The sequence below is a fragment of the Leguminivora glycinivorella genome, chromosome 23 (assembly GCF_023078275.1).
Source record: "Leguminivora glycinivorella isolate SPB_JAAS2020 chromosome 23, LegGlyc_1.1, whole genome shotgun sequence".
Lineage (NCBI taxonomy): Eukaryota > Metazoa > Arthropoda > Insecta > Lepidoptera > Tortricidae > Leguminivora > Leguminivora glycinivorella.
In genome coordinates, this window is record NC_062993.1 from 6006715 (window position 1) to 6012263 (window position 5549).

Sequence of the window (5549 nt, forward strand, 5' to 3'; positions counted from 1 at the left end):
CCGATCCCAAGTATTTTTTTCAGCCTTCGACATAGGACCATAAGTTGAGTTTTTCAATTTTTTAAGTTTTATTTTTTTATGGCGAATCTTCAGCGAGTGCCCGCAAACGACATGTGTATTATGATTGAGCAACGTCTTCTGAAGGTATTCACAAAGTGGCATCGTAAGGATCCGATCCCAAGTATTTTTTTCGGCCTTCGACATAGGACCATAAGTTGAGTTTTTAAAAATTTCAAGTTTTATTATTTTATGGTGAATCTACTACGAGTGCCCGCAAATGACCTATGTATCTTGATTCAGCAACGTCTTTTGAAGGTATTCACTAAATGGGATCGTAAGGATCCGATCCCAAGTATCTTTTTCGGCCTTCGACATAGGACCATAAGTTGAGTTTTTCAATTTTTTAAGTTTTATTTTTTTATGGCGAATCTTCAGCGAGTGCCCGCAAACGACATGTGTATTATGATTGAGCAACGTCTTTTGAAGGTATTCACAAAGTGGCATCGTATGGATCCGATCCCAAGTATTTTTTTCGGCCTTCGACATAGGACCATAAGTTGAGTTTTTAAAAATTTCATGTTTTATTATTTTATGGTGAATCTTCTGCGAGTGCCCGCAAATGACCTATGTATCTTGATTCAGCAACGTCTTCTGAAGGTATTCACAAAGTGGCATCGTAAGGATCCGATCCCAAGTATTTTTTTCGGCCTTCGACATAGAACCATAAGTAGAGTTTTTAAAATTTTCAAGTTGTATTTTTTTATGGCGAATCTACTACGAGTGCCCGCAAATAACCTGTGTATCTTGATTAAGCAATGTTCTTTCAAGGTATTCACAAAGTGGCATCGTAAGGATCCAATCCCAAGTATTATTTTCGGCCTTCGACATAGGACCATAAGTTGAGTTCTTAAATTTTTTAAGTTATATTTTCTTATGGCGAATCTTCTACGAGTGCCCGCAAATAACCTGTGTATCTTGATTAAGCAACGTTCTTTCAAGGTATTCACAAAGTGGCATCGTAAGGATCCAATCCCAAGTATTATTTTCGGCCTTCGATATAGGACCGTAAGTTGAGTTTTTTAAATTTTCAAGTTGTATGCTTTTATGGTGAATCTTCTACGAGTGCCCGCAAATTACCTGTGTATTATGATTGAACAACGTCTTTTGAACGTATTCACAAAGTGGGATCGTAAGGATCCGATCCCAAGTATTTTTTCGGCCTTCGACATAGGACCATAAGTTGAGTTTTTAAAAATTTCAAGTTTTATTATTTTATGGTGAATCTTCTGCGAGTGCCCGCAAATGACCTATGTATCTTGATTCAGCAACGTCTTCTGAAGGTATTCACAAAGTGGAATCGTAAGGATCCGATCCCAAGTATTTTTTTCGGCCTTCGACATAGGACCATAAGTTGAGTTTTTAAAAATGTCATGTTTTATTATTTTATGGTGAATCTTCTGCGAGTGCCCGCAAATGACCTATGTATCTTGATTCAGCAACGTCTTCTGAAGGTATTCACAAAGTGGAATCGTAAGGATCCGATCCCAAGTATTTTTTTCGGCCTTCGACATAGGACCATAAGTTGTGTTTTTAAAAATTTCATGTTTTATTATTTTATGGTGAATCTTCTGCGAGTGCCCGCAAATGACCTATGTATCTTGATTCAGCAACGTCTTCTGAAGGTATTCACAAAGTGGGATCGTAAGGATCCGATCCCAAGTATTTTTTTCGGCCTTCGACATAGGACCATAAGTTGAGTTTTTAAAATTTTCAAGTTGTATTTTTTTATGGCGAATCTACTACGAGTGCCCGCAAATGACCTGAGTATCTTGATTGAGCAACGTCTTCTGAAGGTATTCACAAAGTGGCATCGTAAGGATCCGATCCCAAGTATTTTTTTCGGCCTTCGACATAGGACCATAAGTTGAGTTTTTAAAAATTTCAAGTTTTATTATTTTATGGTGAATCTTCTGCGAGTGCCCGCAAATGACCTATGTATCTTGATTCAGCAACGTCTTCTGAAGGTATTCACAAAGTGGGATCGTAAGGATCCGATCCCAAGTATTTTTTTCGGCCTTCGACATAGGACCATAAGTTGAGTTTTTAAAATTTTCAAGTTGTATTTTTTTATGGCGAATCTACTACGAGTGCCCGCAAATGACCTGAGTATCTTGATTGAGCAACGGCTTCTGAAGGTATTCACAAAGTGGCATCGTAAGGATCCGATCCCAAGTATTTTTTTCGGCCTTCGACATAGGACCATAAGTTGAGTTTTTAAAAATTTCAAGTTTTATTATTTTATGGTGAATCTTCTGCGAGTGCCCGCAAATGACCTATGTATCTTGATTGAGCAACGTCTTCTGAAGGTATTCACAAAGTGGGATCGTAAGGATCCGATCTCAAGTATTTTTTTCGGCCTTCGACATAGGACCATAAGTTGAGTTTTTAAAATTTTCAAGTTGTATTTTTTTATGGCGAATCTACTACGTGTGCCCGCAAATAACCTAGGTATTATGATTAAGTAATATCTTCTGAAGGTATTCACAAAGTGGCAGCGTAAGGATCCGATCCCAAGTATTTTTTTCGGCCTTCGACATAGGACCATAAGTTGAGTTTTTAAAATTTTCAAGTTGTATTTTTTTATGGCGAAGCTACTACGAGTGCCCGCAAATGACCTGAGTATCTTGATTGAGCAACGTCTTCTGAAGGTATTCACAAAGTGGCATCGTAAGGATCCGATCCCAAGTATTTTTTCGGCCTTCGACATAGGACCATAAGTTGAGTTTTTAAAATTTTCAAGTTGTATTTTTTTATGGCGAATCTACTACGAGTGCCCGCAAATGACCTGAGTATCTTGATTGAGCAACGGCTTCTGAAGGTATTCACAAAGTGGCATCGTAAGGATCCGATCCCAAGTATTTTTTTCGGCCTTCGACATAGGACCATAAGTTGAGTTTTTAAAAATTTCAAGTTTTATTATTTTATGGTGAATCTTCTGCGAGTGCCCGCAAATGACCTATGTATCTTGATTCAGCAACGTCTTCTGAAGGTATTCACAAAGTGGGATCGTAAGGATCTGATCCCAAGTATTTTTTTCGGCCTTCGACATAGGACCATAAGTTGAGTTTTTAAAATTTTCAAGTTGTATTTTTTTATGGCGAATCTACTACGAGTGCCCGCAAATGACCTGAGTATCTTGATTGAGCAACGTCTTCTGAAGGTATTCACAAAGTGGCATCGTAAGGATCCGATCCCAAGTATTTTTTCGGCCTTCGACATAGGACCATAAGTTGAGTTTTTAAAATTTTCAAATTGTATTTTTTTATGGCGAATCTACTACGAGTGCCCGCAAATGACCCGAGTATCTTGATTGAGCAACGTCTTCTGAAGGTATTCACAAAGTGGCATCGTAAGGATCCGATCCCAAGTATTTTTTTCGGCCTTCGACATAGGACCATAAGTTGAGTTTTTAAAAATTTCAAGTTTTATTATTTTATGGTGAATCTTCTGCGAGTGCCCGCAAATGACCTATGTATCTTGATTCAGCAACGTCTTCTGAAGGTATTCACAAAGTGGGATCGTAAGGATCCGATCCCAAGTATTTTTTTCAGCCTTCGACATAGGACCATAAGTTGAGTTTTTCAATTTTTTAAGTTTTATTTTTTTATGGCGAATCTTCAGCGAGTGCCCGCAAACGACATGTGTATTATGATTGAGCAACGTCTTCTGAAGGTATTCACAAAGTGGCATCGTAAGGATCCGATCCCAAGTATTTTTTTCGGCCTTCGACATAGGACCATAAGTTGAGTTTTTAAAAATTTCAAGTTTTATTATTTTATGGTGAATCTACTACGAGTGCCCGCAAATGACCTATGTATCTTGATTCAGCAACGTCTTTTGAAGGTATTCACTAAATGGGATCGTAAGGATCCGATCCCAAGTATCTTTTTCGGCCTTCGACATAGGACCATAAGTTGAGTTTTTCAATTTTTCAAGTTTTATTTTTTTATGGCGAATCTTCAGCGAGTGCCCGCAAACGACATGTGTATTATGATTGAGCAACGTCTTTTGAAGGTATTCACAAAGTGGCATCGTAAGGATCCGATCCCAAGTATTTTTTTCGGCCTTCGACATAGGACCATAAGTTGAGTTTTTAAAAATTTCATGTTTTATTATTTTATGGTGAATCTTCTGCGAGTGCCCGCAAATGACCTATGTATCTTGATTCAGCAACGTCTTCTGAAGGTATTCACAAAGTGGCATCGTAAGGATCCGATCCCAAGTATTTTTTTCGGCCTTCGACATAGAACCATAAGTAGAGTTTTTAAAATTTTCAAGTTGTATTTTTTTATGGCGAATCTACTACGAGTGCCCGCAAATAACCTGTGTATCTTGATTAAGCAATGTTCTTTCAAGGTATTCACAAAGTGGCATCGTAAGGATCCAATCCCAAGTATTATTTTCGGCCTTCGACATAGGACCATAAGTTGAGTTCTTAAATTTTTTAAGTTATATTTTCTTATGGCGAATCTTCTACGAGTGCCCGCAAATAACCTGTGTATCTTGATTAAGCAACGTTCTTTCAAGGTATTCACAAAGTGGCATCGTAAGGATCCAATCCCAAGTATTATTTTCGGCCTTCGATATAGGACCGTAAGTTGAGTTTTTTAAATTTTCAAGTTGTATGCTTTTATGGTGAATCTTCTACGAGTGCCCGCAAATTACCTGTGTATTATGATTGAACAACGTCTTTTGAACGTATTCACAAAGTGGGATCGTAAGGATCCGATCCCAAGTATTTTTTCGGCCTTCGACATAGGACCATAAGTTGAGTTTTTAAAAATTTCAAGTTTTATTATTTTATGGTGAATCTTCTGCGAGTGCCCGCAAATGACCTATGTATCTTGATTCAGCAACGTCTTCTGAAGGTATTCACAAAGTGGAATCGTAAGGATCCGATCCCAAGTATTTTTTTCGGCCTTCGACATAGGACCATAAGTTGAGTTTTTAAAAATGTCATGTTTTATTATTTTATGGTGAATCTTCTGCGAGTGCCCGCAAATGACCTATGTATCTTGATTCAGCAACGTCTTCTGAAGGTATTCACAAAGTGGAATCGTAAGGATCCGATCCCAAGTATTTTTTTCGGCCTTCGACATAGGACCATAAGTTGTGTTTTTAAAAATTTCATGTTTTATTATTTTATGGTGAATCTTCTGCGAGTGCCCGCAAATGACCTATGTATCTTGATTCAGCAACGTCTTCTGAAGGTATTCACAAAGTGGGATCGTAAGGATCCGATCCCAAGTATTTTTTCGGCCTTCGACATAGGACCATAAGTTGAGTTTTTAAAATTTTCAAGTTGTATTTTTTTATGGCGAATCTACTACGAGTGCCCGCAAATGACCTGAGTATCTTGATTGAGCAACGTCTTCTGAAGGTATTCACAAAGTGGCATCGTAAGGATCCGATCCCAAGTATTTTTTTCGGCCTTCGACATAGGACCATAAGTTGAGTTTTTAAAAATTTCAAGTTTTATTATTTTATGG